Consider the following 9189-nt stretch of genomic DNA (forward strand, 5'->3'; position numbering starts at 1 on the left):
CTAATGAGCACCCCCAAATACCTCGAAAACGATCCCCAACTTGCCATTATATGAAAAATCGTGCCCGCCATCTTGGATTTAGAAATGAGTGCCATATTCGTAATGAGCACCCCCAAATACCTCGAAAATAATACCCATATTGCATTTATTTCAAAAGTCGTGTCCGCCATCTTGGATTTAGAAATAAATGCCATATTCGTGATGAATACCTCGAATACCTCGAAAACGATTCCCATATTGCATTTATTCGAAAAGACGTGTCCGCCATCTTGGATTTAGAAATGAGAAAAGTCGTGTCCGCCTTCGTGTATTCAGATATAAATGCCATTTCCATAAGGATTACCAAAAATAAATTTTTGAAAATTCCTGTCACTTGACGTTGTCGATCAACAGTAACGATCGACAAAATCGAGCAAATCTGTAGGCACCTCTAACTTAACGATGAGTTAAGCAAGATACAATTTCCCCACTTTTAAGGGAAATGTTATTCCATGGCATCATTATTTGTATATTTGTGTGCGTGCCGACGAGCGTGAGCCTACACGAATTTGATTTTTGCCTCACTTGTGACAGTTCGTTTTTTATGAAACTATCATTCTATGCGTTATTATTCTAAGAGTGTAGGTACATTCATTTCTTTAAACTTATCTCTTAGACACACTCTGGGGCCACTTGCTAATTGCCCTATCAGCACGCTTCAACAGGACAAAGGTTCCATTAATGTCGACGGCATTTCCCACTTTCCCTGCCAAATGCCATATGTCATCAAACTGTCAAAGTACCTAGAGTAACCTAATCCAGCTATTTCTAAGAAGTTTTCGTATTTTTACTGAGATCTGAGCCGTTCCGATAATTTATTTATTTGTGAATCCATTTGCAGTTTGGCATCTCGGTCACATAAAAATTTGCTGTGTCTACAAGGTTCATGTTACTGACTATAAGGTTTGAAGCTATGTCTAAGTTAAGCATTGCAAAATTTACACAATTCGTCTTTTTCATTAAGTCGCGAATTATTAACGATAAAAAATCTACATTGGAAAGAATTTTGTAATATTGTTATAGGCATGTGCCTTACAGCAATGTTGCTGTAATTTAACTTTCAATAATACGGTAGCATCACCATCAAAGAATACGATCCTATGTTAAACACAAGGCTTATTAATTATAAATTATATTGGTCATTAATATGAATTAAAAACAGAAATGGACCAAGATCTTAACCTTGATGGACGCCAATGCCAGACCCTGATGACCTCGTACTATACCAGAGTATCATATAGCGCACACTATCAAATGGCTTGGAAAGGTTGCAGAATACACTTTTAGCCTCGTGAAAGTATTATAATCATGTGTTAGAGAGAGATAATAAAAATCGGTTCTCACTACTCAAAGTATATAGAGAGAGAAAAACGCTTTGAATTGGAAAATAGCAAAATCAACCATTAAAATAATTGCTCCTTATAATAAAATTTAGGCGCTACTTATAAAAATGAAAATTCATGCGTGAACCCTTAGAGGTGGATGATTTTCTTCAAAATTAAATGGGACCACTATGGAGGTACCCTCTTTAAAAAAAATTATGAAAATCGGTTCACAAATACCGAAGTTATCGCGTACCACGGGACCTGTAAAGGGCCCGAAACGTCGGTTTGTTTGAAAAAACAAATATAAGCGATTTAAATCTGGAAAAATAGTTTCATTTCTTGTATGTAACAATCGCGAAAACCGAAGAACTCGATAAAAAACATACGCTCAAATTGAGAACCTCCTCCTTTTTTTGAAGTGGGTTAAAAAGAGGAATAATTTTACTTTATTGCATGAGGTCAGGAAAGATTTCATCATAAATGCATTTATTATAAACACAAACTAATTGAAGAACAATACAATGAACTTATAATTAATTACTTTGATAGGAAGACTAAGTTCAACAGTATTTGTAATTGACACAGACCACATAAATGTGGTAATTTACATAAATCTAAAGACTTTGAAGAACGTCTGTTGGATGTATATAACGAAACTTTTAAACAAGCATGACTAACTTTTAGTAAATGAATTACGTGTAACAATGATTCAAAGTTCACAAAAATTTTAATCAATGCCCATTAATTACAAAAAAAAACAGGTCACGATCGTGACCAAAAGCAATATCAAGGAAATTTACAATTTTAGTTAAATAAGTATAAATATGAACGGCTCTTGATAACATAAATCTTTCTAAACGTTCTTTTTGTCAGCCATTAACGAGAGGAATTTAAAAAAAACATTAGCGAACTAATGCTCCGAAAATTTTCCACTTTTTTATTATTACTTTCCACACCTATGCGGAAAGATCAACACCTGAATAAGCGATAATTTGAAGAAGTTAAGTAATTGATTTCGGTAACACTATACATATTTTGTTTTGTAGGATTTTAAGTATTAACAGACCTTCGTTAATATCTAAAAATGTATAATGTTAGAAGAATTTAATAGGTTATCTACTAAATTCTTCCGAGTAGTATCTCTAGTATGCGGTCCCTTCTGGAGGAGCGAAGTGATAATCAATTTCAAGTTTTAGGTACTTTTACATTATAATGAAATAGGCAGTCTTTGTCTTCCTTTTAAATTCCCATAAAAAAAGTATAAAAATAAAAGATTTTGTTTCTTTTAACTGAAATCGTTGTAAGTAGATTGCGAGTAGAAAATAGTCAGAAATTTACATGAAGAAACTGTATACGAACGGTTTGCTCACTACATGTATTATGTCATACTAAAAATTGTAATAATAACCGGTCGCATTTTATGACTTATAGTTATGGACTAAAAAAGGCGCTTTTTGTATTAAAACATAATTTTTATATTTTTTTTCATAAATTACAGTATTTTTCATAAACTCCAGCACTGTGTCGTACAATAACTTACTTTAACAATGTTTACAGAAACGGTATTGCTCAACTACGTACCTGTCCATTATTTTAAAACTTTAAATATTTAATAACAAAAAAATTGCGATTTATGTGAATACTGTGCTTTAGTATAGTGCCGTGGTTTGATGACGAATTGACTTATTACGCACCTCAGGATTACGTTGTTGCTACATGTAAGGTTTCATTACGTCATACTAATTTTGTTAATATACTTTCGTCACAAAAAAATCCCTTTTGCCTTGCAGGTGCTGCTTAATCCAATTATGATAATTAAAGAATAATGTCCAACAATTTTCAGGAGACTGAGCCTGTTAAAAGATATAGCAAGTTAGCAAGTGGCATTTTCTGTCTATAACATTTAGATTAATGAAGCTTACTGCGCAACTTTACAGTAACAAAAGAACAGTGTTGTAACATTATAAGGCCTTGTAATTACTTTTCCCTAAACGAACTTGAACAAAAACGATGTTTTTAAAGATTTTCATATGTATCGTAAATGCAATTAAAACCTAGTGAAAGGTTAATCGTTGGCGTAGAACTCCAGAATACCACCATTAATCAGGCTTTAGTGTTTTTGCTGCCAGTTTCGTATCGATTCATGTTAGTCCTCTCAATTTATTGCTGTATTGAATTCGTGTTGATGTTACACATTGACTTCAATACAATAATTAACGCTGTGTACCTAGTTAGGATAAGTAAAGATTTAGCACGAGTTACTCAGTTTAATGGCAATCGTTGAAAAGAAAATTAAGCAAAACACATAAATCATGGCCTTCTAACTGAGATAATTTCCTAATAAGCTTTATTTATCTATCAAATATTTTTACGACTCTGGGTCATAACGGCCGGGCGTTTACGGTCGTATATTTATTACTTCTAGGGCCATGAAAACTCGGCCAATCTAATTTGAAAATAGCTGCTCACCATCTTAAAAAATGCTTCACATAACTACAACTGAATTTTAGTGTGATTATGAAAGTTTCAGTTAAACCATGATCAAGCCATTTATACGTCCCACTGCTGTGTGGGTCTCCTTTCAGACGAGGGTTTAGGCCATAGTCCGCCACGCTGGCCCAATGCGGGTTGGGGACTTCACACGTTGTCCGAGGGTTGTGAACCTTCTTCAACGTGCAGGTTTCATCGCGATGTTTTCTTCACCGAAAACCGTATGTATCACCGAATCAATATTAACCTACACGTATACATTAATGTACCGATATACTCGTAGTACAATTCATGTACACGTACCAATAATGCAAAGAAACTTGTCATCGAGTACATAACCAAGACGCCCGTCTACAATTGGTAAATTATTAATTCAGACATATTTCCATCGGGTGAGTTGAAGAGTTCAAATGCGCATTTAATCTATCACAAAAAAAATGTTTGTTGTTTTTAATGGCATCCTCGCCGTTGTTGCCAACAGGCTGGACTGCCCCTACCAAATATATTGGGTGCAACTACATGTGCGTAGTGTAATGGTCTAGACGTGGCATTTCACTAGAATTAAGTCATTATGTATTGAACTAACCATAGCACATAAGAAAAATTTACTGTATTACTAACTATCCTGTCCTGTCCTGTCCAGCCCTGCCCTGTCCTGTTCTGTTCTGTTTTATGTATGTAATTGTAAATGTATGTTGTATGTTGTGTAAATGTAGGTATATAATGTAATTTCTTTTTAATTGCAATTTTTATGTATTCAGAATATTTTCAAAAAGATTGCCAATCTTTTTGAAAATATTCTGAATTCAAAAACAAAGCACCATAGTTGTGGTTTGGCTTCATACCAATAAATGAAAGTAACAGTCATTGACCTAATGGTAACAGTATTTATGTCTACATAAAATTATTACATTAAGCAATAACCGAATAACATATAATAACGTTAATTAATACCTATCTCTTCTGTGTTTTGTATTTTTTCAGATGATTTTTGCACAAAATTTACTCTAAAGACGTAATTTTATTCCAAAAAAATATGTCTGGCTCTATCGCAATTCTGGATTGTTAGGTTACGTAACTGCAAACCATGATTATTGTTAATATTTCATATTTGTAATTAAATATTTTATTGAATGTCAGGATGTTTCACCACCATGATATTCAATTATTTTTTGTGAAATTACTCCAGTAGTTTTGTTATAATTAATAATACAAGGATCGAATACTTAGAAAAACAATTTGTCTAAGTGTCGGTTCGAATCCGGCAGGATCGATGGAATTTTTTCTAAGTGTTCTATGTTTGTATTATTCATTATTTCATATTTGTCTTCAGTCGTTTCTAAGTGAAGGTGCGGAATTTCGTACTTCGTATTTTTCGGAAATTAACACCAAAATTTTGATGGAGAAAAAGCGAAAATTTTATTAATAATCTATCATTCAATAGGTACTCATATGTAATAAGTATTAGATATAAATACAACTATTGGGTCTAATACTATATTACTATTCCAAGTTTCAGGATTCTATATCAAATAGCTTCTGAATAAAGCCCCTGTCTGTGAGCAATAGACATACATACAGACAAACTCGTGAGTAATCTTACAAGGATTCCATTTTTCCTATTCTGGTTCCGAACCCTTAAAAGAGTTAGAGCAAACATCGAGCTAAGCGCGATATTATGTCCTATGTGTGTACGAATTTTCGGTAGCAATTACAATGTTATATTATAGGTCGAGTTTCTTCCTCCGGGAAATCGCGTTTCACCAGATATAAAAAGCTATGAAAGCTTTTTTGATGCCTTAAAATATTTCCCAGTAGTGATCGGACATCGAACTCTCTATCTATACCACACAGTAAATAATTACTCTTGCTTTATGAATGCGGAAAAATTTAACAATGACGTCAATTTTAGTTTACCCAGTGAAGTTTAGGTAACTGAGATTCTAACAGGTTCGCTTAACTACAAAGTAATTTTCAAAGAAATTTTAGACGACTTAAATTGTCATTTGATCAGTGGAAGCATCTAATATTTTGTTTTACGCATATTGACCTAGTTACGTCACGCCCACCTTTTGAACTTTGGTAACTTTTAGATTTAGTTGTAATACAATTTAAATCCAAAACATAATTAAAAATGATTGATTAGAATAACAACTACGTTCCGCTGACCTCTACAACGTAATGAAAGTTTTCACGATTGAAATACTTCGAAACCCACGAGGTGTTCTTTTTCTCCATGTCATTCACTTCACGTACCAACACATACCAAAGCTACGTCTGATTCAACATCCTGTGTAAATACTTACGTTAAAATTGTTGAAATGTATGAGTGTCTTTATTAAAAATAACTCTTTAGATCCTACTTCACTCAGGTTCCGTCTCTCGACCAGTTATGAGTCTCTCGATTGTCTAATAATATCGGATACATTTTTATAAGACGGACTGCGCAGTAATATTTTCTACCCAATTTGTTACTAGCAGCAGTGCATATACGGAAACAGCTTTGTCATGTCACAGCTTATCATGGTAAAACTATGTTTTGTGTTTGTGGTTGTCGGGCTGATAAGAAAATATTGACGCACTATTTGTTGCACATTACATTCCACTCACTTTTACAATCCTTGTTGCTAAAACAAAACACAGCCGTAAATTTTGGCGGGGCCTAATAAACTTCATTCAATGTCCTACTATCTCCAAAAAGGTTCTATCCCTCTCCATCTGTTGTTTTGTATAATACATCTGCGCAAAATAATCGGACCTCACAATTTGGAATACTTTATTGTAGGTAATTAATGTTAACAATAGTCTTTGTCTACGTATTTACAATGATAAATAATGTTGCACTACAATCCGGAAAAAAATAATACAGAATAATATATTTGGGTATAAAACATTACGTAAGTATAAATAGAAACACAGTTAAAAATCCTGCTTTAGCAAAATACAAATGTTCACTTACATTAAATACTTAAAATAAATTTAAAATTACCCTGATGCAAATACAAAATGTCAGTTCAAAGCAAAAAATATACTTACAATTGAGCGGAAAACCGGACTAAAGAAAAAACCACCAACTGAACTAAAGAAGAAAATGTATGTAACACAAAAATAAAACACGCGGTTTCGCCGCGAAATCAAAGAAGTTATGATTTACTGTAAGAAAGTTAACGGAACCGATTGCGAGAGAAAAGCGCTCGCCGCGTGTAGTCAGCCCTTGAGGGAACAAGCGACTGCCTCGACTGCCTCGCGACTGGCTGAGTGGACAGCGCTACACTGTTTCAGCGCTCATGCTGGGATATTTCAAATTTGCAACACACAATACGTTGTCATTTACAGGACAACATTCCTCTTAATAATACATTAGTAAAAGCCTCGTTTGCTAAACCCACATAAACGATATGCAGTGACAATAACACATTATTGTAAAACTTTGTATTGTACTGTACATCTACCCTTTTAAGTCCCACTTTAGAACACGTATCTACTCTACTTGCCCTTATCCTAAGTAAGCTCGCTTTATTTTTTTTAATGTAAAGTAGGAGACAAAGTAGCAGTTGAGCCACTTTAAGAGATGATCATCGTTGCCTATGAACCTTTGTAACACCAAAAGAGCTGGTGTCGAAAGCAAGAAAGGCAAATGAAATTTCAAGAGGAGAGCACATTCCACATCTTGCATGTTCCAGGAAGTAATGGCCGTGATACCCGCATGGTCTTAACATAATACGCCAGGCTTCGAAGATGTGGGGATAGGCTCTACTCAGTATATAGTATATATGTCTATTTAGTTTCAATAATGCTATACCTTAGAGAAAAGTAAAGTGCAATAGTCTGATAAGAAGAGACCCGCTATGACAAAGATACCAGCGTCCAACCCAAAATTATAATAAAATTATAATCATTCTTGTATACAGGGTGTAATTGCTAGGTAAACCCAGGCGATTATTCCTTAAATATAAGAGATATCAAGCACCTTTAAATTGATATCGAAAATACCTTACTTATTATTTTTTTATATTTTGTATTGGTTTGTTCGTAGCAAGGAATGAATGGCATCGAGACAAACCCAAGTAGGGTTTAACGGTGTTTTACATTATTTATGTATACTTTTTTCTTAAAACAATAAAATAAAAAAAAATAAAATAAATAAGTAAAACAACATCAAGAACTGTTTAAAAATAAAACTAGAAATATCCAAAAATTCACCGTTAAACGCTTCCATATATTTAATATGACATTAATAGAATTCTTTAAGAGGTAACAATAAGTTTACAAATAACGAAACTTTTATAAATAAATTAATAAAACTATATTTTAATAGAATAAAAACAAAATGATGTTTATTTTTACGTAAGTACAAAATTTTTTATTCAAAAATAATATTAAAAAAATGTTATTAATGTCGTTTTACTCATTAGGTAACGTACTTTCGATATCAGTTTAAAAGTTTTTGATATCTATTATATTTACGGAATAATTGCGTGTGCACACTTAACGATTACACCCAGTACATTTTAGTGTATATTAGTCATATATTAATAGACAAAGCCATGAAAATGGGTTATTTTCCTCTTACTATTTTTAAAGCATTGCAGAAGTCTGTTTATTTGTACCTACGCTAAATAATATTGTGGTAAGATTTCCCGTCTTTTACTTTGACGTTATTCATAACGACAATCGATTACTGTGCTGTTGGCAATTTGATTCGGTCACGCTTGTTACATATTACAATGTGGTTACACAGTGAAAGCTTTTAAAATGTTTTATAATCATTTTATTCATAATCAATGTGCACGTTAATGTTTCTATTGTATTATTAACACACGTCAATGAGCAATACGTCTTACTGCTGAACACGGTTGTCCTCTGATGCGACGTTAGAAGGTCCTACGCAGGCACTATGCGTGCTAGATTACTTCACAGATCTTCGAAGAGTTTACATTAAAAACCAAGGAAACTTAACGCAGTAAAGTAAATACGTAGATATCAAATAGCTTGTATCGAAGGCTGTTCCAAAAGTAGTTAGCCACAGATTAAATATAGTTTCTTTTTCCCTGAAACTATTTTGAATTGAAGACTAATTTCAATACAAGTCTCCTTGTCGTAAATCATTGGCCATCTATGTGTAGTTCTTATTTAAATATATTTAACAATTACTTTTCTTTTGTTTGCAACAATAGACATCTTGCAGGAAGCTTTTCGTGTTATGATTTTTTATCATTATAAACGAGGGTTAACCTTCAAGGAATCTCACGACATTTTGCAAGCTGCTTTTGGGGAGTCTGCTCCTGTTAGCAATAGTTACTTATTTGTTTTGAGAATTTAAACGTGGTTAAGA

At 33.2% G+C, this 9189-nt stretch overlaps 1 protein-coding gene across 2 annotated transcripts in view; it reads right to left on the reverse strand.

The window, feature by feature from the left end:
• LOC113235129 (serine/threonine-protein phosphatase rdgC) overlaps positions 1-7072 on the reverse strand; it is a 96970-nt gene extending 89898 nt beyond the window's left edge. For both annotated transcript variants that reach the window (XM_026470718.1, XM_026470717.1), the window contains exon 1: positions 6891-7072. The gene's annotated coding sequence lies outside the window, so the exon portion shown is untranslated. The remainder of the gene's footprint in view (positions 1-6890) is intronic.
• Between the last annotated feature and the right edge of the window lie 2117 nt (positions 7073-9189).

This window comes from Hyposmocoma kahamanoa, unplaced genomic scaffold (assembly GCF_003589595.1).
Source record: "Hyposmocoma kahamanoa isolate Upper Pololo Valley unplaced genomic scaffold, ASM358959v1 87, whole genome shotgun sequence".
Classification (NCBI taxonomy): Eukaryota; Metazoa; Arthropoda; class Insecta; order Lepidoptera; family Cosmopterigidae; genus Hyposmocoma; species Hyposmocoma kahamanoa.